The sequence below is a fragment of the Abramis brama genome (genome assembly GCF_963993115.1).
Source record: "Abramis brama genome assembly, chromosome: 12".
NCBI lineage: Eukaryota > Metazoa > Chordata > Actinopteri > Cypriniformes > Leuciscidae > Abramis > Abramis brama.
The window spans coordinates 27,132,058-27,157,452 of NC_139974.1; the positions used below are offsets into that span (position 1 = coordinate 27,132,058).

The following is a 25,395-nucleotide window of genomic DNA, read 5'->3' on the forward strand; positions in this document are numbered from 1 at the left end:
ATAGAGACATCAACAATCAACATATGAATCTCAACAATGGTGACAACCAACAAAGCCTTTTTGTGACTTTATAGTAGTTCAGATTTTTTTTTTCATTGTCACCATTGTTGCGATTCATACGCTGATTCTTGATGTCTGAGTGAGTCTATATGATCCTGTCAAAACATTTTCTGTAAAATGACTATCACAGCACTGCAGGATCTTCTATTGCAGTTTTGTCATGCAAAATTAACAACTAATATTTAACAACTTAATCAGATATTACACTTCAGATGGTATCAATGAAGCAGGACACTACATGATGACTGTTATCACTAAAAAGTGACCAACATCATCTGATCTGAGTTTCTCTTGGATTCCTACCATAACAAATACACATCAGAGACACACAGTTAGAGCAGCCAGAGAAAAACTCATGTTAAAAACTAAAAGGTCAAAAGGTCCCAACTAAAGCAAACACTGATCTCCATCATGGTGACATAAAACTTTATTCTTTTCAATAAAACTTCAACTTCTAAACCTCTGTTAATTCTCAATAAGAATGTTAGTATGAAAGAAATAAAGTCTGGATTGTAATAAGTGAAGATGCTGAGATCCTGAGAGATCTGGTAGTGTTTAATGTTCTGTTGGGATGTAAAGTGTTTCTGTATGGTGTGTTTTGTGTGTCACCATTGTGTTGAAGAGTAGAGCCTGAGCTTCAGTTCAGGATGAGCAGAGAAACACTGATGATATGCTGCATATTGCTTTATTTAACTGACAGTAACTGTGTAGTTGCTGATGCAGTGACGTATAGTCACAGCAAATCATGCACGTAATTAACTGCATGTTTTTCAGTAATAAATTCAGAAAAAAAATGTGAAATAACTGTGTTTCTGTTAAAAATGAATTAATGAAGGTTTCTGTAAAAGTATTTTGCACTTATTTAAATTAGGATATTTTACATTAATTTTACGTTTTTTGTATGGCAGCCATTGCTGACAGTCATTTGACTGTTTTTTTATGGGATTTTTTTACAATGAAGGTGTTTGATCGTAATAATTCAGGAAATAGCTGTAAAATAACAGTGTTTTTCTGTAAAACATTTAAGGAAAATTTCTGTAAAAGTTTTTTGCATTTCATTTAAATTAGGATATTTTACTTTATTTTTACGGTTTTTGTTTGGCAGCCGTAGCTGACAGTCATTGACTGTTTTTTTAAGATTTTATTTTTTACAGTGTGAGATGATCAAAAATGAGTCATGAAATTTGTTGCCTCTATGATGATTGTGTTTGTGAGTGTCGAAGGTTTGTGGTACAAATGATATGCCCTGTCACGGAACAGAAGATAGCATACACAGGTAAAATCTGAACAGAGTTTATTGAAGGACACAGGTTATTAGCAGGTGAGTCTCTTGACTTCAGATAGAACTGGTGATATGGAACTGGGAATGAAAGTCTTATCTGTTGCAGGTTATGGATAGAAGTGGCTGGAGGACTGGAGACTGGCAGACGCAGGCTTGGGAGCGTGTGTAAGAGTCTGGTGCTGAGGGCGTGAAGGATGATGTGGCGGATTCTGTGACACCCTGATGTGGCTATGACAATTCCTCTAATGTTAGTGTAACACATTTTTTGGGCCTAAGCTATAAAATGCTATGTATTCACGCATTTACGAGAGCACCACGACGCATGCGTGTGGTGATGACGCAGGAGCTGGCGTTCTGACATTTGACCCGGAAATGCAGGGATGTGTTTACAAGCATAGGAAGACTCACACTCAATATAAAACAGTTCATAACTATGTCTGCAGATTTCGACACAGAGGATGAATTGCATTTAATTGCATGAATTGCACAGCGTGAGCGTGCGTCTTCCTCTGCTTGTAAACACAGCCCTGAGTTTCGACGTCATATGACAGAATGCCAGCTCCTGCGTCATCACCACACGCATGCATGCGTCCTGGTGCTCTCATGAACACATGTCAGAGACTGATACGGAAGAGAATAAATTGTTGAATAAAGTCGTTATTTTTTTGGGGGGGACACAAAAAGTATTCTTGCCGCTTCATAAAATTAAGGTTGAACCACTGTAGTCACATGGACTATTTTAATGATGTCTTTCCTACCTTTCTGGGCCTTCAAAGTGTTTATTTTGTTAAAATTTGACTAAATGGGCATTCAAATTTATCTTATTTTCTTATTATCTTATTTCTTTTACTTCATAAGTTATGTCCACTAAAGTAGGCTATGTTGGTAAACTATATCTCTAAAAATATATTTGCAGGGCAGCTGTCTGACAGTTTCAGTATACATAGTATATTTGCAGGCCAGCTCTCTGACGGTTTCAGTAAGTTTCTATTCACCAAAAACAATCCCACAGGTCTGGGTTTGTGAATGCTTTAATAAAACAAAATACAAAGAAAAATGCTTTTGAATTAAAAGAGCTGAGCAAAATTTAAACATAAAGAAAACATAAAACATAAAGATAAGATAAAAACATAAAGGATCCTATCTCCTACTGTAATCTTAGTTATATATCTGCTGTCTATAAGCACTATTGAAGTTAATAGTGAGCTAATTCAAGCCTTGGCATGTCTTTAACCAGAACACCATCAAGTATTTTAAGGTTGAGCAAGCTCATCGATTCAGCAGAAACCAATCAGCCATCCTGTGTCATCTAGAGTTTCATGAGAATCATGACAGAACTTTGTATAATTATAGTTATTGTTCTTGGTGGGAATGGACCTTAACAGGTCAGTTAATTTATGATAGCATGGACAGAGAACACGTTTCACATTTCAGTATATCATTATTGTCAATATCAACTAAGATAATTTATTTTATTTACCAAAAATATTATAAAGCTTTTTGAAGCTGGATGTGACAACATACGTACTGTGATAAAGGTCTATTCTTAGCCTTGGACTTGCACAGTTATTGAGTCTGTTGCCTTTGCAGAGTAATCATTGTTGTTGGCATTCTCACCATGTGATTTTAGGGCAGCATTAAACCAGGAACTCTATATTTGTTGGGCTTCTTTTTGGTGTAATTTTATATATTTTTAAATAATTTTTAGTCATATTTATTTCTAAAATACTTTGGTTTAGTCTGTTGCTCAGCAGATAGGGTCACGGACAAATGATACATATTTAACATATCAATAAATACTAACATATAAGCAGCCCAATTTAAAGTAGTCATCAAAGCTGCTACTGTTTTTTTTATTTTTATTTTTTCAGCCTCTGTTCAACAAGCTATTTTATGACTCATCATTAGTGCTATAAGACCACAGTAGCATTTAATGTACAAATATAGTAACATAAATGTCTGCAAAGCTCACATGGAACCTTTGGACTGCTAGGTGTCAATTATACATGTCAAAAACAACATCAGCTTTATCAAGTTGTGATATTAGTTTGGCATAAAACTGGTTGTAAATAGCCTTATATTCGCTCCATCATACTAATTGTTTTTGCGTGTGAACACAATCTATCACAACAGCATTTGTTTCTTAAAGGATAGTTCATGCGACAAGGAAAATCATAAAATTAAAGAAACATGAACTGAAATTTGAAATCAAGAAGATTGAAATCGCACCCATACTCTTATTTATTATTACTCCACTAGTGTAGCCCACTTAAAGGAGTGAATGAAAATGTGTGAGCAAATTCAGACACAGAGTGTGGCTGCTGCTTTGTGCTTGCTGTTTAATAATCATTTGAAACTTAGCAAATTGGCAGCACAAGCAGTAGTGAAAAGATTGATCTTGAACTCTGTCATGGAAAGTAGCATGTATAAACCTGAATTCAAATTTTATAATCAATTAAAAAAGAATTTATATCTGTATGATATTACGCTGTACCCACATTAGACCAGCGGTTTGGAAAACGGCTAAATGGATGATTCAGCTGCGGCACCATCTTCTGCGAGATGCAGGAATTCATTCGGCATAACCCTCACATGTGCATTATGGGTATTCTCTGGCCGTTGAGTGTACATCAGTACACTGTTATGTACACTAAAGCTGTGCATTATTAGCCTCTTAACATCCTTGATGTGTCATTACAAGTGCACAGCCAATGTGAGTGATTCCTTCAGAGTGAACACGGGTGAATCTGACTGCAGTAGATGTGAAAGATATGAATAAAAATGATGTTATTTCAGCCAGCGCACATACCTGTATTTACATCCTGTTTTCGGTCGAAGTCCATAGTAATCGATTGTCGAGTTCACAAGCGTGATCATAGGTAACTAAACCTATGCGCGTGAACTCAACAATCGATTACTATTCGATTTTATTCATATCTTTCACATCTACTGCAGTCAGATTCACTCGTGTTCACTCTGAAGGAATCACTCACATTGGCTGGGCACTTGTAATGACACATCAAGGATGTTAAGAGGCTAAAAGCAGGTTTAAAACTTGCCCCATTGAAGTCAACAGGGTGCAAATTTTAAAAAGAGGATAACATGGTGTAGGCAACACCGATTTTTGTCGTTGTTCTCTGTATTGACAGCACTCCAAATTTACAAAAAAATGAGCTCAATGTTAAAATTGACCGGAGTTCTCCTTTAACATCCACTGTGATTTCGGACACCACAACAAATGACACAACAAGGAATTTGACTAATCCCCATGAAACTAATATTTAAGGTTTAGGCCCTGACCACCATAAAAATGACTTAGGACTTCTTGGATGCAGCAGTGGTGGATGAATCCATCCAAATCCATTCATAACTATGTTTGGAAACCTTAAAACTGATGTAAACTTGATGTACAAAACATTAATTTTATTCTTATTCAGAAAAATACGTATTCTCAGTGACAGCTATATGTAGGGCAACATCTTACACAAATTCAGCTGTTATAGACAAATTAATATATGCATGATCTTTTTCCATCATGTTTGGACTCTGTAGGCCTATGCTCAGACTAATGCTGCCTTCATGTGCTATCGGAATTATCATAAATACGAGTTTCCTAGTTAAAAATTGGACATGAATGCCCTCTCAAGTCATATTTACCACTGGGAAGTTCAGTAATCATTTTGATACCCAAGTTCCCGAGATGGGTGGGCCACTATCTTTAAACAGGATCGTTTTTCAGCGCGTTTATATATTTATTTTATATTGGATATAGGTTATTATTATATTTTAAAATATATTATATATTTTTACGTTTTTTGAGCATAGTGGTGTAGTTATTGTATAGTTGTATAAGTCTTCTATTTGCCTTCTGTTTGTTTTTGTTATCTAATCAAAATGTGCTGTCATTTTGTGTCATGGTTATACTGTGTAAATAATTTTTTGACTATATTTTTGAGCCTTTTACCTTTACTCAGAAAGGACAGTGAAGAGTGACTGGAGAGAGATAGGGTGGGATCGGGAAATGACCCCGAGTCACATTCGAACTTGGGTCCCCTGTGAGCACTTGGATCTGAATACAATATGGACATAGCAGTAGTGATTTTGTTACTGTTTACGATCTTGTCCAAAGAGCTGGACTTGGAGGTTTTTGCACAAATAAAAAAGGCACACATGGACTTAGGGCCCTATTTTAACGATCTGAAACGCAAGTATCAAACACGAAACGCAAGTAACTTTGTGGGTGGATCTCCAAACGCAAATCTAAAAAGGGTTGGTCTGAAGTAGCTACATTACTCATAGGTGTGGTTTGGGCTTAACGTGAAATAAACCAATCAGAGCGTCATCTCACATTCCCTTTAAAAGCAGGCGCGCTTGTTCCATGGCGGATTGCTATTATAACGGCGGGTTTGCCAGGCACACGCCAGGAATGGTTCACAGCCGAGGAGACAGACGTTCTCATCAGGGCCGTAAAAGACAGAGAAGTGACATTGTATGGGGATGGGAGAAACCCACCAAAATTAGATTTGGTTAAACAGGCGTATAATAATTTGGGTAAATGTGTAAGCTAGATTTATGCCTATTTTTTCACATCTTTATGGACACCACAATGATTTTCCTTGTGTGGTAATATTTTTCCTTGTAATTATGTATGATTTGCAAAAATGGGAACTGCTGTCAGCGTCTGTGTAGATGAGAGAAGCAAAGTGTTTGTGCGTTGTGGACACGCTACATTATGGCCAAGCATGCGCCCTTAAAATAGCATCTGAATAACGCGCCACTGACTTTAGACTAGGTTTTTCCTGGTCTGTGGCGGAATTGTTTTCTGGAACTGCAAAATGGCACCAGGGAACGTTTGCGCCGGAATACGCCTCCTCTTTTCGCTGAACCGCCCCCGGGAGCGCAAGTTCATTCCCTAATTTACCGACGTGCGTCTGTGGAGGGAAAAGTCCACTGTGCGTCGGGTGCGAAATAGGAATGATACATGCGTCGGTGTACAAAGTCAATTGCAAGATGCAAGATAGGGCCCTTAGTGTCACGGATTCAGCAACACCATCACTCCAGCCATCAGCACCAGATTACCACACTCCGCCCACTTGTTCACCAGAGTTCTGATCACCTGCATGTCCTCATCAGCATACTTTATTTAGACCGTCATTCCCTTCATCTCATTGTCTGGTCCCGTCTACGACAAGCTCTACAGACCATACCTGCATACTCACCTGAGAGACTTACCTGAACTACCCGATCCGTCTTCAGTCTTAAGTCTGCCATCATCTGTTCCTCGTCTTCTGTTGTGATCTTCTGTTCGTCTGCTCACCAGCCATTTACCTGCACAGAGAAACACTGTGTCACCAGCCAGCTAAGTCTGCTTCGAATCATCTATTGCCTGTTGACTTACCTGTGACGCCTCCCTGCTTCTCATCCACTCCTGCAAATAAAGTTTTATTATTAATCACTTACCTCGTCTGTCCTCTTCTGTTTATGACACACATTTTTGAAAATAAGACATTTCAATAACTGACAATAACCGATTGCCATTAAAGTGAAAATACTAAACCTAAACATAGGAGCCTGATTAAAAAAAATGCTAATTTAAAAGAGAATTGACCATTCGCAAAGACCCGCCCCTTTTAGTTACTGTTGCTATGTCCGACAAGCCACACCGCTCTCACGCCACACCGTGAGAAACGCAGTGAAAAATACATAGCGGATACATCGAGAGAGAAGACACAGACAACGCGCTGACAGACAGGACAGACCAGGTTACTTTTTGATATGAAACAAAGTCTCAACTTTCAAATTTGGTAAAATTTAAATACTTTTAAAATTAAATACCATATTGTGGCTCTTTGATGTGTCTAACAGCTCGCGATAGAGCCTCTTAAAGCTGCTTGTGAACCGATCATCTCTTCCTTCTAGTTAATTTATAGCATCAAATAAACATGAATGAACATAAGAAGGAATGTTATTTTAACCGTGGAAAGACGTCAGTACACTCCGTTTCTCAAGTTCAAGTCCACCGACGTTAATCTACTAACTCTCCTGACTGCTTTGTCGGACAAAAATGGTGGATTCGGCGGATGCGGATTATGATTGGTCAGATCGCCTGTCAATCAAACTCCCTGTGAAGGGTCAATTGTCAGATGGATTTAGAGATTTTTGCAGTCAGATATATCCCAGGTATCATCCATTCATTCAAGTTAACTCTCAACCAAAGTCATTACTCACTTACTCTTCAATGTCCCATCCTTATCTCCACCCCTGAAATCGCTCCAAATAACATGAAATGATCCAAATGAGTTTTTCTAAGCTCCTTAGCTCCCGCCTTACTGCTGACTCTCTCCAGCTCTCCGGCTTTGCACCTCTTCACCACCAGTTCGGCTTTGTGAGGTGGATCCCTTTACCTCAGGCCTCCAGGCCCACGTCTCCACCTTGGCTTGTCAGCCCTTTGGCTTCGCCTTGCCTCCGTCAAGCTCCCATTACTGCTTCGGTCCCTCAAGCCGGTGGCAATGCCTTGGACTTCCGGGCCTGTGATGTTCTCTCGGGCAGCGTCTTTTCATTTTCTCTGGGGTCTCCACCTTGTTCAGCTCCACCTCCATTGGTCGGCCCCCAGGCTCTGTGTCTCGTCTGCTTACCACTGCTATAGTGCTGACACTTACATTGTATTCAAGGAAAACAATTTATCACTTCAGGCATTCTGGGAATTAAACCCAAGACTTTGGTGTTACTGCCTCCACTTTCTAATGTTTGAGCTACAGGAACACAAAAGGAACTCACTCTCATATTTTCCCATTTTGTTATTATTTTGAAGAATGTCTTACAACAATATTTTACCCTTAGGGGTACAACAGCTTTTTACTGGGGAAGTCCTCTCAAAAGGACGTCCATGTAGCCTACCGTATTTAACAGCAGACGATGGTCTGTATGATCAGGATGCAGAGCTTCCCCCATTTTGGCAAATTAAAGTTTATGGATAAATGCATGTATTGCACTGGAGACTGACATTAATTACTTGGGCCCCCTAAATTTGACCGAAATCAATGATTATTGTTCAATTGGAATAGTGTTTTTGTTGGGCAGTGCACTACTGGTATATCTAATGTAGGGTGTTTACCTTAAAAAATACAATACTTTAAATTTAAGACATATATGGTTCATTTTCACTGTACATAGGTTTAGGGGAGTGCAGGATGGGAAAAAAAAGCATGGAAAAGTGTTCATTCAAATAGGCTGATAAGATAAACGTTCACAGACCAAAATGCTAATTTTGTGGAGTAGTTTTGACAGAATAGGTAGTGAAGAAATCCTACTGTGAAAATTTGCCGTGGTGAATTTGTTCATTACAGTACTGAATTAAGAAATCTTAGGTCTGTTCACCTGTGACCATCCTAGCTTAATGTCTAAGTTCAAATTAAGACAGATCAGGCTTAGCAACAGTTGCAAGAAGCCTATAAGTGTAGAACTGCCTTTAAAACATATAGGCTACTGTAGGCATTTACAATACAAGAGAAAAGGAAATGCATTCAGACCACATAGGTTTTTGTGTGTTTGTGTTTGTGTGGTGAAGACACACAAAACAGGAACAAAACATCACATAAAACTCAGGCCTGTTCCTCTCTTGCTCTTCACTGTCGTCGCTCCACCTTTATGCTTCCGCTCCTCCGTGAGAGATACGAGACCGGTGCGTCACACAGGTGTCGCTCTTCAGTAATCACGCCACCGGCCTCGTGCCGACCTCTCACGGCCCTCGGCCTCGTCCTGCTCGCCACCCACGAGACTGCGCTCTACTCCCCCTCCCCCTCCTCCGGGGAGACCGGACACGGCGGCTGCGGTACCTGGGGGTATGGACAGACGAGGCGAGAGAAAAGGAGACGGAAGCATGAGGAGCAATAGATACGAGAGAGGGGAGAGAGGAAAAAAATATCTTGGTCCGGTTCCCACAACGCGCTGCCATCTGGCCCTCCACCTGCTGGGCGATCTTCTCCGCGGTGCCTGGCGGTGGCGCTGGATAGCCCTCGGTGGACTGCTCGACACTCCTCCGCCGCCTGGTGGACGGTGACGGCTGCTCCGTGTTCGGGCAGTCGGCAGGGGTCCCCTGTTCCCTGCTCCTCCCCGTCATGGCGGATGGCAGCAGGCTCCGGCCCACGGCGAACGGCGGCGACTCCTCCGCTCCCTCACGGACGGGAAAAACATTATTTTTATTTTTTATATGTACCAAATGCTCTCTGCAGACATAAATTACAATTCAAGGAAGGAGACAAACGCATATAGAAACGTTTTAAAGGGGATAGGTAAAGTCTGTACAGAAGTTTCCAATGGATCATGAATTTGGGTTTTCCGAGAATTATGTGATTGTCTCCCAAATTTGCTCTGTGAATAAAGTTTGTATGTCCTCACTGATAACCTTAGACTAGATGTATGTTTATATGAGTTTTTGAGGAGAAAAGAGTAAATAACTGAGGCAGAAATAACAGAATTATCAGTTGGAAGAATTATCTTTCGGAAGGGATGTACAGGTAATTGTGAATCCCAGGGAACTCCATATGCCCGAAGCACAGATCTAATGTGAAGATATATGAAAAAGGAAGTTCCTGATAAATTAAAGAGAGCCATAATATCTTAAAATGATTTCAGCCCTTTCTCATCATAAATGTCACCAAATCAATTTACTTTACATTTAACCCATTGTGGACAATGAATTGGTTTCTTTCCTGATAAAAACATATTATTATGGAACAAAGGTGAATGACGATGCCAAATCAAATTTGGCTTTATTTTTCTGGTCACCATTCTCCAAGTAGAAATAAAATGTGTTATGATAGGGCCAAAATGAAGTTTACAAGATAGAGTAAATAGTAAAGGTGAAAGAGGACAACCCTGACGAGTACCTCTTCCAATCAGAAAAGATTGTAAACATACCTGGCCAGTAAGAATGGTAGCTGAGGGATTAACATACAAGATTTTAATCATATTTATAAAGTTAGAGCTAAAACCTAGGTGATCTAGCACTGCCCACTAATAGTTCCACTCTAAATGGTCGAATGCTTTCATTGCATCTAAAGAGAGTATTGCAGAGGGAGAAGTCAATTGTTCTTCTGAGTGAATTATGTGAAGCAGTCTTTGTGGGTTATTTGAGGCAGAGCGAGATTTGATAAACCCTGTCTGATCATGATGAACAAGCTTGGTTATAAAGCATTCTAGACGACAGGCTAAAACCTTTGCATTTATTTTCAAACTAAGTTTTAGACAGAATATCAAGAATATTAAGCATAAAAGTTATGCAACGATTCAGTTTTCCACAAATAGTCAAATAGTATCGTAACAATAACTTCTTAGTAAAATCAACAATAGCAAAAAAAAATTATTTTTAAACAAACATTTTAAAGTACAAGTATGTAAAATACAAATTGTTTCTTTAAAAACATAATATTATTTTACTTGATGATTTTTCCATTTCTTACCATTGATTTTACAACTGAGATGATCAAAAATGAGTCATGAAATTCGTTGCCTCTATGATGATTGTGTTTGTGAGTGTCGAAGGTTTGTGGTACAAATGATATGTCCTGTCACGGAACAGAAGATAGCATACACAGGTAAAATCTGAACAGAGTTTATTGAAGGACACAGGTTATTAGCAGGTGAATCTCTTGACTTCAGATAGAACTGGTGATATGGAACTGGGAATGAAAGTCTTATCTGTTGCAAGTTATGGATAGAAGTGGCTGGAGGACTGGAGACTGGCAGACGCAAACGCAGGCTTGGGAGCGTGTGTAAGAGTCTGGCGCTGAGGGCGTGAAGGATGGTGTGGCGAATTCTGTGACACCCTGATGTGGCTATGACAATTCCTCTAATGTTAGTGTAACACATTTTTTGGGCCTAAGCTATAAAATGCTATGTATTCACGCATTTACGAGAGCACCACGACGCATGCGTGTGGTGATGACGCAGGAGCTGGCGTTCTGACATTTGACCCGGAAATGCAGGGATGTGTTTACAAGCATAGGAAGACTCACACTCAATATAAAACAGTTCATAACTATGTCTGCAGATTTCGACACAGAGGATGAATTGCATTTAATTGCATGAATTGCACAGCGTGAGCGTGCGTCTTCCTCTGCTTGTAAACACAGCCCTGCGTTTCGAGGTCATATGACAGAATGCCAGCTCCTGCGTCATCAGCACACGCATGCATGCGTCCTGGTGCTCTCATGAACACATGTCGGAGACTGATACGGAAGAGAATAAATTGTTGAATAAAGTCGTTATTTTTTTGGGGGGGACACAAAAAGTATTCTCGCCGCTTCATAAAATTAAGGTTGAACCACTGTAGTCACATGGACTATTTTAATGATGTCTTTCCTACCTTTCTGGGCCTTCAAAGTGTTAATTTTGTTAAAATTTGACTAAATGAGCATTCAAATTTATCTTATTTTCTTATTATCTTATTTCTTTATCTTATTATTTGTTGCAGAATCACTTAGTCTTACTTTCCCTCCACTAGTGCTTTAACCAGATGCTATCTATACTGTGGGCCAATGCAGTTACTTTACTTGACTTTTCTTTTACTTCATAAGTTATGTCCACTAAAGTAGGCTATGTTGGTAAACTATATCTCTAAAAATATATTTGCAGGGCAGCTGTCTGACAGTTTCAGTATGCATAGTATATTTGCAGGCCAGCTGTCTGACGGTTTCAGTAAGTTTCTATTCACCAAAAACAATCCCACAGGTCTGGGTTTGTGAATGCTTTAATAAAACAAAATACAAAGAAAAATGCTTTTGAATTAAAAGAGCTGAGCAAAATTTAAACATAAAGATAAAACATAAAGATAAGATAAAAACATAAAGGATCCTATCTCCTACTGTAATCTTAGTTATATATCTGCTGTCTATAAGCACTATTGAACTTAATAGTGAGCTAATTCAAGCCTTGGCATGTCTTTAACCAGAACACCATCAAGTATTTTAAGGTTGAGCATGCAAGCTCATCGATTCAGCAGAAACCAATCAGCCATCCTGTGCCATTTAGAGTTTCATGAGAATCATGACAGAACTTTGTATAATTATAGTTATTGTTCTTGGTGGGAATGGACCTTAACAGGTCAGTTAATTTATGATAGCATGGACAGAGAACACGTTTCACATTTCAGTATATCATTACTGTCAATATCAACTAAGATAATTTATTTTATTTACCAAAACTGGCAATGATCCATTGAGGTAAAAATATTATAAAGCTTTTTGAAGCTGGATATGACAACATACGTACTGTGATAAAGGTCTATAGCCTTGGACTTGCATAGTTATTGACTCTATTGCCTTTGCAGAGTCATCATTGTTTTTGGCATTCTCACCATGTGATTTTAGGGCAGCATTAAACCAGGAACTCTATATTTTTTGGGCTTCTTTTTGGTGCAATTTTATATATATTTTTAATCATTTTTAGTCATATTTATTTCTAAAATACTTTGGTTTGGTCTGTTGCTCAGCAGATAGGGTCAGGGACAAATGATACTGTAGATATTTAACATTTCAATAAATACTAACATATAAGCAGCCCAATTTAAAGTAGTCATCAAAGCTGCTACTGGTTTTTTTATTTTTATTTTTTCAGCCTCTGTTCAACAACCCTTACGAAAAAGAAGTATACTTCAAGTTAATTTTATGAAGTATACTTAAGTAATGTTCAAGAATATTTTTAAGTATACATTATGAAGTAAGTATACTAATGTCAAAATGTACTAGTAGTAAACTTGTAAGTGTACTATTTTAATACCACTTGGGACTAAATTGTCCCACTTTTAGTATATAAAAGTATATGTTTAAGTGTACTATAAGTGTAACAGTAGTAAACTTTAAGTGCACAACTAGTTATTACGTTTATTACATATTTTATTATTCAGAACATTACGTTTATTATTACGTACATAATTACGTTTCTTATTTGTACTGCAAGTGAACTTATGGGTATACTAGTAGTTTACTATTTTAATACTTGTAGCAACTTTGAACTATACTCTCAGTAAACTACTAGTTTAGTAAGTTTTCTTTATGTGAACTTAACATTATACTTATAGTTTACTATTTATATATAATTTTTGCACTTGCAGTAAGCCTATACTACAAATGTTATTTTTTATACTTGAAAAATACCTTTAACTGTACTTTAATTTTAAAAACATTTTATTAGCTTCATTCATCCTTTTCACTTGAATGTTTCATAAAGAAAGGCAACATTTTAAACAAAAAATATGAGAAAATCTCATTTTTGTCAAAGACTACGCCTTGATCAGATTCAGAACGATGATCAAAAAACAGATGGAGTAGATCGAGTCCAACACCCCCAAAGCTTCACAGTCGCTTTCTCTTCATGTAAGTTTCATAAGACTGTTTATGAAAAACTATGTAAAAAAAGTATATTTAATAGGCTACTCGATCAAAAGAGTTAACACAACTACAAGCCAAGTATACTTTGAATACTTAATTATACTTTTAAGTATATCTCGATCAAAAGATTGAGTACAAGTATAGACCAAATATTCTTGGACTTTTCTCTCAGTATAAGTCAAGTACACTTAAGTGTAATTAAGTATATTTCTGAGAAGTACATAAAGTATATTTTTGAGAAGTATATAAAATGTAGACTGAAAGTATGCTTTCTTCTTTTCAGTTGAAAAGAAGTATAATAATAGAACACTTGAATAAACTTATTTTTCATAAGGGAAGCTATTTTAAACTATGACTCATCATTAGTGTTATAAGACCACAGTAGCATTTCATGTACAAATATAGTAACATAAATGTCTGCAAAGCTCACATGGAACCTTTGGACTGCTAGGTGTCAATTATTCATGTCAAAAACAACATCAGCTTTATCAAGTTGTGATATTAGTTTGGCATAAAACTGGTTGTAAATAGCCTTATATTCGCTCCATCATACTAAATGTTTTTGCGTGTGAACACAATCTATCACAACAGCATTTGTTTCTTAAAGGATAGTTCATGTGACAAGGAAAATCATAAAATTAAAGAAACATGAACTGAAATTTGAAATCAAGAAGTTTGAAATCGCACCCATACTCTTATTCACTATTACTCACTATAGCCCACTTAAAGGAGTGAATGAAAATGTATGAGCAAATTCAGACACAGAGTGTGTTGGAAGGGCTGCTGCTTTTGCTTAGTTTGTGCTTGCTGTTTAATAATCATTTGAAACTTAGCAAATTGGCAGCACAAGCAGTAGTGAAAAGATTGATCTTGAACTCTGTCATGGAAAGTAGCATGTATAAACCTTAATTCAAATTTTATAATCAATTAAAAAAGAATTTATACCTGTATGATGTTACGCCATACCCACATTAGACCAGTGGTTTGGAAAACGGCTAAATGGATGATTCAGCTGCGGCGCCATCTTCTGCGAGATGCAGGAATTCATTCGGCATAACCCTCACAGTGCATTATGGGTATTCTCTAGCCGTTGAGTGTACATCAGTACACTGTTATGTACACTAAAGCTGTGCATTATTAATAGGATTGAATGAGTGCACTCATTAACATCCACTGTGATTTCAGACACCACAACAAATGGCTGTCCATTTGACTAATCCCCATGAAACTAATATTTAAGGTTTAGGCCTTAAATATTGACCACCATAAAAATGACTTAGGACTTTTTGGATGCAGCAGTGGTGGATGAATCCAAATCCATTCATAACTATGTTTGGAAACCTCAAAACTGATGTAAACTTGATGTACAAAACATTAATTTTATTCTTATTCAGAGAAATACGTATTCTCATTGACAGCTATATGTAGGGCAACATCTTACACAAATTCAGCTGTTATAGACAAATTAATATATGCATGATCTTTTTCCATCATGTTTAGACTCTGTAGGCCTATGCTCAGACTAATGCTGCCTTCATGTGCTATCGGAATTATCATAAATACGAGTTTCCTAGTTAAATATTGGACATGAATGCCCTCTCAAGTCATGTTTACCACTGGGAAGTTCGGTAATCATTTTGATACCCAAGTTCCCGAGTTGGGAACTTGGGGATCAAAAACGCGTTTTTCAGCGTGTTTATATATTTATTTAATATTGGATATAGGTTATTATATTTTAAAATATATTATATATTTTTACGTTTTTGGAGCATAGCGGTGTAGTTATTGTATAGTTGTATAAGTCTTCTATTTGCCTTCTGTTTGTTGTTGTTATCTAATCAAAATGTGCTGTCATTTTGTGTCATGGTTATACTGTGTGAATTATTTTTTGACTATATTTTTGAGCCTTTTACCTTTACTCAGAAAGGACAGTGAAGAGTGACTGGAGAGAGATAGGGTGGGATCGGGAAACGACCTCGAGTCACATTCGAACTTGGGTCCCCTGTGAGCACTTGGATCTGAATACGATACGGACATAGCAGTAATGATTTTGTTACTGTTTATGATCTTGTCCAAAGAGCTGGACTTGGAGGTTTTTGCACAAAAAATAAAAGGCCCACATGGACTTAGGGCCCTATTTTAACGATCTGAAACGCAAGTATCAAAAACGAAACGCGAGTAACTTTGTGGGCGGATCTCTAAACGCAAATCTAAAAAGGGTTGGTCTGAAGTAGCTACATTACTCATAGGTGTGGTTTGGGCGTAACGTGAAATAAACCAATCAGAGCGTCATCTCACATTCCCTTAAAAGCAGGCGCGCTTTGTCTACGACAAGCTCTACAGACCCTACCTGCATACTCACCTGAGAGACTTACCTGAACTACCCGATCCGTCTTTAGTCTTAAGTCTGCCATCATCTGTTCCTCGTCTTCTGTTGTGATCTCCTGTTCGTCTGCTCACCAGCCATTCACCTGCATAGAGAAACACTGTGTCACCAGCCAGCTAAGTCTGCATCGAATCATCTATTGCCTGTTGACTTACCTGTGACGCCTCCCTGCTTCTCATCCACTCCTGCAAATAAAGTTTTATTATTAATCACTTACCTCGTCTGTCCTCTTCTGTTTATGACACTTAGCTGGTTTTGCAGCAAAAGACGTGTTAATGCATTGACTAAAGTGACGTTTTTGAAAATAAGACATTTCAATAACTGACAATAACCTTTTCATTGCCATTAAAGTGAAATTACTGAACCTAAACATAGGAGCCTGATAAAAAAAAAAAAGCTAATTTAAAAGAGAAATGTCAGATGGATTTAGAGATTTTTGCAGTCAGATATATCCCAGGTATCATCCATTCATTCAAGTTAACTCTCTACCAAAGTAGAGAGTTAGTAACTCACTTACTCTTCAATGTCCCGTCCTTATCTCCACCCCTGAACTCGATCCAAGTAACCTGTGAAATGATCCAAATTAGTTTTTCTCAGCTCCTCAGCTTTGCACCTCTTTGCACCTCTTCACCACCAGTTCGGCTTTGTGAGGCAGATCCCTTGGCTATACCTCAGGCCTCCAGGCCCACGTCTCCACCTTGGCTTGTCAGCCCTTTGGCTTCGCCTTGGCTCCTCCAGGCTCCCATTACTGCTTCGGTCCCTCAAGCCGGTGGCAATGCCTTGGACTTCCGGGCCTGCGATGTTGTCTCGGGCGGCGTCTTTTCATTTTCTCTGGGGTCTCCACCTTGTTCAGCTCCACCTCCATTGGTCGGCCCCCAGGCTCTGTGTCTCTTCTGCTTACCACTGCTATAGTGCTGACACTTACATTCAAGGAAAACAATTTATCACTTCATGCATTCTGGGAATTAAACCCAAGACTTTGGTGTTACTGCCTCCACTTTCTAATGTTTGAGCTACAGGAACACAAAAGGAACTCACTCTCATATTTTCCCATATGACTTTACACAAAAATAGATATTTTGAAGAATGTCTTACAACAACATTTTACCCTTAGGCGTACAACAGCTTTTTACTGGGGAAGTCCTCTGAAAAGGACGTCCATGTAGCCTACCTTATTCAACAGCAGACGATGGTCTGTATGATCAGGATGCAGAGCTTCCCCCATTTTGGCAAATTAAAGTTTATGGATAAATGCATGTATTGCACTGGAGACTGACATTAATTACTTGGGCCCCCTAAATTTGACCGAAATCAATGATTATTGTTCAATCGGAATAGTGTTTTTGTTGGGCAGTGCACTACTGGTATATCTAATGTAGGGTGTTTACCTTACAAAAATACAATACTTTAAATTTGAGACAGTATATATGGTTCATTTGCACTGTACATAGATTTAGGGGAGTGTATGGGATTAATATCCTGCCATGATTCAAAACTGAAAATAAAGTTCTGAAAGGTTGAAACTAAGTGTTCGAAAACTCAAAATCTTACAAAAAAAAGTTTTGCAAGATCGAAAAATAAGTTTTGCAAGCTTGCAAAATGTAAAAAAAATAAAAAATATCTCTGCAAACATTATGTTGTTTTTGAGATTTCCTTCTTCAGAACTGCAACATTTTTTTACGATGTTGCGCAAACAATTTTTCAGAGTTCAAATTTGTCAGTGTTCTCCCACTGTATTAGTTTGTTTTCCAGGTTTGAAACCTTGTAATTGGTGATCTGAAAACTGGTGTGCGAATGTGTGAAAAAAAGTTTTGAAACTCTGAAAACAGAGTTTTGCAGGCTTGCAAAGTGGTAAAAAAATTTAATCTCTGCAAACATAATATTGTGTTTGAGTTTTCCTTCTTCAGAAGTGCAACACTCTTTTTTTACAGTGTTGTGCAATCATTTTTTCAGAGTTTCGAATTTGTCACTGTTCTCCCAGTGTATAGTTTGTTTTCCAGATTTGAAACCTTGTAAATGGTGATCTGAAAACTGGTGTGCGAATAGGTGAAAAAAAGTTTTGAAACTCTGAAAACTGAGGTTCGAAAGGGCGCAACTTACTACATTACATTACATTTGCACTCCTATTGCAGACTATTTTTTCAGAGCTTAGTTTACAACACCCACTTTGCGGAGATACGCCCTCACAGTTGCGAGTTTGCGACTCACGTGATTTGTGGCAGCGTTGTCACGCAGCTCTGCTCTGAAACTCTGAAACTCAGACTGAGCGAAAATGAAGCTTCGCAACTTCGCAACTTAAAAAAAGCCTGGAGGGAGGGCCTTCTGCTATTGGCCAATGCTTTGCTGTCTGCTGACGTACAGTCCAATCACAAGTCGTATTTACTGGAAAGGTGGGATTGACCGCCTCCTCCGCCAATGACGAAAGCGCACAGGATACGCTAACAGGATGCACGGCTTTTTAAAAAGTTTATTTTATAAATTATCTTTAAAATAGAATATTCTGAAAAAGTGACGTTTCCATTTTTGCTGATTCACATTGGTAAAACACATTTCAAAGTTACATACACCATTATGTTTTTGTAAAGATCACATTAGTTAACTGTAGGCCTATAAATTACAATCAGATTATAACAGATTATTATTTGATAACACCATTCAAAAGAATATTCAACATGAATGCCCCATTATGTTTTATGATTATTATTTGTTTTTTAACTACAATTGTATTCATAAGTTTTATTGGTTTTTTTATTGGCCAGCAGCAGTCCTTAAACAAACATAAAATACACATAATATACACTAAATATTTTTATATTTTTGCCCCATGCATTCATGTTGAATATTTGAGTTTTTTTTTTTTTTTTTTATGCTTGTTTTGCATATTAAACTTTTTATAAATGCCACCTCTGATGCAGATTCTGTTTTCTCTGCAGTGGGAACACATTTTTTTTGTTGATACTAGTCAATTTGATTGGTAAAAGTAGGCTAATATAGTGACTTAAAATGTATAGAATTTGACTTGAAAGATGACAGTTAGGGGGAAATTGCCTTTATAAATGTTAAAAAAAAATGCAATGAGAATCAATTTAAGATTATTGGTTCAGAATAAATGACTTTTACAACACAACAATTGAACAGTTTACTGAAGTTAGTTATTGCACCAATACAGTACTTGAGATTTTATTATAATATTAGGCCAATGTACATGACTGAGTCGCTCGCTGTGTGAGGAGAGTGATTCGCCAGCTGAGGAAAGTGAGTCGCTCGCTGTGTGAGGAGAGTGAGTCGCCAGCTGAGGAAAGTAAGTCGCTCGCTGTGTGAGGAGAGTGAGTCGCCAGCTGAGGAAAGTAAGTCGCTCGCTGTGTGAGCATAGACTGTGTGTGTGAGGCGAGTGAGCATGAGAATTTCGAGAGTGAGAATTTCGTCATTGGCGGAGCAGTCGGTCAATCCCACCTTTCCAGTAAATACGACTTGTGATTGGACTGTACGTCAGCAGACAGCAAAGCATTGGCCAATAGCAGAAGGCCCTCCCTCCAGGCTTTTTTTTAAGTTGCGAAGTTGCGAAGCTTCATTTTCGCTCAGTCTGAGTTTCAGAGTTTCAGAGCAGAGCTGCGTGACAACGCTGCCACAAATCACGTGAGTCGCAAGCTCGCAACTGTGAGGGCGTATCTCCGCAAAGTGGGTGTTGTAAACTCAGCTCTGAAAAAATAGTCTGCAATAGGAGTGCAAATGTAATGTAATGTAATAAGTTGCGCCCTTTCGAACCTCAGTTTTCAAAACTTTTTTTCACCTATTCGCACACCAGTTTTCAGATCACCATTTACAAGGTTTCAAATCTGGAAAACAAACTATACACTGGGAGAACAGTGACAAATTCGAAACTCTGAAAAAAATGATTGCACAACACTGTAAAAAAGAGTGTTGCACTTCTGAAGAAGGAAAACTCAAACACAATATTATGTTTGCAGAGATTTTTTTTTTTTACCACTTTGCAAGCCTGCAAAACTCTATTTTCAGAGTTTCAAAACTTTTTTTCACACATTCGCACACCAGTTTTCAGATCACCATTTACAAGGTTTCAAACCTGGAAAACAAACTAATACAGTGGGAGAACACTGACAAATTTGAAACTCTGAAAAATTGTTTGCGCAACATCGTAATTTTTTTTTGCAGTTCTGAAGAAGGAAATCTCAAAAACAACATAATGTTTGCAGAGATATTTTTTTTTTTTTTTACATTTTGCAAGCTTGCAAAACTTATTTTTCGATCTTGCAAAACTTTTTTTATAAGATTTTGAGTTTTCGAACACTTAGTTTCAACCTTTCAGAACTTTATTTTCAGTTTTGAATCATGGCAGGATATTAATCCCATAGGAGTGCAGGATGAAAAAAAAAAGCATGCAAAAGTGTTCATTCAAATAGGCTGTTAAGATAAACGTTCACAGACCAAAATGCTAATTCTGTGGAGTAGTTTTGACAGAATATGTGGTGAAGAAAAAAAAAAGTGGTGGGTGTCTACTCCTACTGTGAAAATTTGCTGTGGTGAATTTGTTCTTTACAGTGCTGAATTAAGAAATCTTAGGTCTGTTCGCCTGTGACCATCCTAGCTTAATGTCTAAATGCAAATTAAGACAGATCAAGCAACAGCTGCAAGAAGGAATACTCCAATTTATCATCTTAAGGTCTATAGAGTTGAGTTGAGTTGAGTTGAGTTGAGTTGAGTTGAAAGTTGAAAGTTTATTTGCCATTTGTACCGGTACAGCTGTACAGGTACATAGGAATTTTTGTAGCAGAGCTCGTTGAGTCAGAGTCAACGAGTTGGGTCTATTGTAAAGTTTTCTTTGATCGAAGCAGAGACCAGGAGACAGTTGGGATCGCGTTCAACAGAAGTTATTCTTTATTGAGAACTCCACTTTACGCGGCTGTAGAAACTTCCAACATGATCTAATCTAACATAACTTTACATGGTATCTTATAGGCATTTTAGGAGGAGGGACTTTTGGGGGTGGAGACAAATTCAAACAAAGCATGTAAATGAGTATACAGGTTAAGGTAACACCCTAGACTGAGGGTCTAGCCAATCCTAATTCAATCAGCATAAGGCTCCAAGAGCCATTTGGGTCTGAAAGCCATTTGTAGAACAAAAGGTGTGCTAATCCCATCAGTCTGAGTGATACTGGGACTCAAAGAGCCATTAAAGACAATGAGGAGAAAACAGGAAAGGCAACTTTGCTGAGCAGAATCATTATCTTACCCTTAAACACTAAATACAATATTATTTACCGTGATGTTATGTAAGGAAGCATATTTGAAATAGATTCTTAAATTTTAATCCTTCACTATACTCAACGGACAAGTGTAGAACTGCCTTTAAAACATATACTGTAGGCATTTTACAATACAAGAGAAAAGGAAATGCATTCAGACCACATAGGTTTTTTTTTTTTTTGTGTGTGTGTGTGTGTGTGTGTGTGTGGCGAAGACAAAGTTCTCATGTGAACCTACACTGTGATAAAAAAAAACAAAAACAAAGTATTTACATGTAACCTTATTCAGCACAGCTTTTAAAACAGATTGAAGGATTCAAATTTAAGAATCTATTTCAAATATGCTTCCTTACATAACATCACGGTAAAGAATATTGTATTTAGTGTTTAAGATAATGATTCTGCTCAGCAAAGTTGCCTTTCCTGTTTTCTCCTCATTGTCTTTAATGGCTCTTTGAGTCCCAGTATCACTCAGAACTGATGGGATTAGCACACGAATGATTCACTGAGAATCTCACCTTTTGTTCTGCAAATGGCTTTCGGACCCAAATGGCCCTTGGAGCCTTATGCTGATTGAATTAGGATTTGCTAGACCCTCAGTCTAGAGTGTTACCTTAACCTGTATACTCATTTACATGCTTTGTTTGAATTTGTCTCCACCCCCAAAAGTCCCTCCTCCTAAAATGCCTATAAGATACCATGTAAAGTTATGTTAGATTAGATTATGTTGGACGAATCCGCAGCCGCGCTCAAATAAAGAAACTCTTCTGTTTGAACGTGATCCCAACGTCTCCTGGTCTCTGCTTCGAACAAAGAAAACTTTACAACAAGATATAACAATATTAAAAGACCTGATCATCTTTCTGTAGTTGCGTTGTTTCGTTTTTTTTTCTCAGAAAGGACCTTAGTTGACCTTAATTGCACAGTGACAGCTGATTGTAAAATGAAAATTACAATTGGTTATAAATCAGAAAAAACAAGGGATGTTTTTTTTTTTATGTGAATTTTATTAAACAATAATTCAGGGTGTTATTGATTTTTGGCCATACAAAAACAGTATTACAAAATATAAATAAAAGTTGTTGATGTTGATGTTGTTTTTGTTTGCCAAAACCACTCAGTACATGTCTGCCTGTAAACATAAACATACTTTAGACTATTATGGCAGTAAGTTTAAATGTAGTGTTATTACAAAAAATAATAATACTACTAAAAAGAAAAAAATAAAGAATTTTTTTTTTTTACTGAGAAACACTCAATTCATGTTAAATGTATATTGTGTTGGAAGCTGTAACTTTACTTGCAAGTAAAAACAAATTGAACTCCATGTTAATTATGGAATATGAAGTAGTTAACTTGTCTGTATATTACGATTTACTTGATACTTGATTACTTGATACTTGATTGAAGAGAGATGATCACTGTAATGCTTGACACAATGTAAAAAAAATGAAAAACAATTAATGTAAAGACATCTTGATGTTTATTTTGTCAGCATTTTATTGGAATGTTTAAGAAGGAAAGTTAGTGTTTTGTCTGGAGATGAGTGGTTCTGGATAAATGCAGAGATGCAGAGAGACCAGATCTTAGTGGCAGATGCAGATGCGGCTCATAGTAAAAGGCAGGTGCATTTGGACAACTTCTCTTGGCTGAGCAGACCATGCTGGGTTGTGGCCAAGTTCTGGATCAGGCCCCAGAAGTGTTTGAAGCTGATGCCTTCTCCATCTTTCAAACCCATTTGCTTTAGCACTTCTCCAAAATGATCCAACTAGAGGAAAAAAAAAGAGAGTGAAAATCCTCACTGATGTTCATGTATTCTGTCAAAATGTGCCCCATTTAAAATGTTTTTTTCTCTTTTGCATTTGAACAATTGCACTTTATCGCCCTCATGTGGCCGTTGGTTTGTCTGTATTGCTCAGTAATAAACATTATTTTGAGCCCCCCCTTTTTATGTTCTTTAATAACTCTGCAAGTTCAAGTACAATGAGTAGATTCAGGCTTTCAGTTATAATCTTAAAATATAATCTAACCTAATTAAACATTGCAATACTTGCATAATCATATATACAAGATTGATATTAATTTTGTGCTAATAAATTTTTCTAAATCTGTACAGTGACAGTCTATATAATTTTCTTTCGTCTGTTACTAACATGTCACACAATTACATCAACACTGAAGTACAGTTCAAATGTGACATTTACCTCAGAGCATTTGCTCTTTATTCAACTAAAATAAATATAAAATCTTCTATGTCACAGGTTCTCCCTGAAGCTGTAGAAGGCCTGCCATAACATGATCTAATACCGAACTGAAGAGCAGGAGAAACTATTTAGATCAACGGCAGCCACCATTTTGCTCCCTGAATGGAGCCACACCCAGTGTCCTTCGCAGGCTCAACCTGAGTTTAAACTGATCTGTGTACCCTTACAAAAAAGAAGTTTATTCAAGTGTGCTATTAGTATACTTCTTTTAAACTAAAAATAAGAAAGTATACTTTCAGTCTACTTTTTATGCACTTCTCAGAAATATACTTCAAATTCCACTTAAGTATACTTGACTTATACTGACAGAAAAGTCAGTTTTTTTTTTACATAGTTTTTCATATACAGTCTTATGAAACTTACATTGTTTGAAAATATTGATTAAAATATTGATATAAAACATATGTTTCTAATTCTGCGTATCTGAATTTTTGGGTAGGCTAGTCCACTTGTAGTGCACAGGAATTTACTTCAATACTACTTTACTCTTCACTCCATTGACTGAATTTTCCAGCTATCCATGTTTTCTCTGTTATACAGTAGGGGGCGCTATGACACATCTTCTAGTACAGAATCTCCAGATCAAAACACAGGAGAAGAAGAAACTGAAACAAGTGATAGAAGATTGCACACTCAAATGTAAAATAATGTGATCATTAAACAGCTTGTAAATCAAAACTGCTTAATGTTTCCAAATGAAATGAAGTGTAACCCATGAAGAGAAAACGACTGTGAAGCTTTGGGGCTGTTGGACTCAATCTCCTCCATCTGTGTTTGATCACATTTCTGAATCTGATCAAGGCGTAGTCTTTGACAAAAATGAGATTTTCTCATCTTTTTTGTTTAAAATGTTACCTTTATTTATGAAACTTACCAACATTCAAGTGTTGATAAAAAAGGATGCATGAAGCTAATAAAATATTTTTAAAATTAAAGTACAGTTAAAGGTATTTTTCAAGTATAAAAAATAACATTTGAACACAGTAGTATGTAGTCTACTACTGCAACATAGTACATGAAGTAGTGGCCTACTGCAAGTGCAAAAATTATATATAAATAGTAAACTATAAGTATAATGTTAAGTTCACTTAAATAAAACTTTTAGTATAAAACTACTAAACTAGTAGTTTATTGAGAGTACACTAAAAGAAAACTTGCAAGCATACTTGCAGTAAAAAAATACTAAACTAGTAATTTACTGAGAGTACACTAAAAGAGCAAAAATAATATATAAATTGTAAACTATAAGTATGATGTTAAGTTCACTTAAATAAAACGTAATCGGTTACTAACGTAACCTCGGTTCTCTCTAGAAGAGGGAACGAGTATTGCGTAAGTTAGCTTACGCTACGGATAAAGTCATCTTTTCTCGAGATATGAAGCCAAAAAATTATCCTTAATTTTTATTCATTGTCAACGCAGTGCAGCAGCTAGCAGACCTAGAGCAGGCTACCTAGTGCACTCATTGGCTGCTCCGCGGCAACTGCATAAGCCTACCAGTGAGCCTGGCATGACATCACGCCCAATGTCACAGCCCGCCAGAATGGGGGGTGGCTAGCGTATAAAAGGAAGGCTCGGAGGCTGATTCTCTGGTTTTCGTCGACTGAAGCGACATGAGCTCGTGGCGCGAGCACGGCGGGTTACGCAATACTCGTTCCCTCTTCTAGAGAGAACCGAGGTTACGTTAGTAACCGATTACGTTCTCTTACGAGAGGTTCTCTCGTATTGCGTAAGTTAGCTTACGCTAC

The 25,395-nt window shown here is 37.4% G+C and overlaps 1 long non-coding RNA gene across 1 annotated transcript in view; it reads left to right on the forward strand.

Moving 5' to 3' along the window:
- Positions 1-23,923, forward strand: part of LOC311093222 — a 28,302-nt gene extending 4,379 nt beyond the window's left edge. The window contains exons 3-4 of the long non-coding RNA XR_014608381.1: positions 1,449-1,589; positions 23,645-23,923. This is a non-coding gene — a long non-coding RNA (uncharacterized lncRNA). The remainder of the gene's footprint in view (positions 1-1,448; positions 1,590-23,644) is intronic.
- Positions 23,924-25,395: the final 1,472 nt, after the last annotated feature.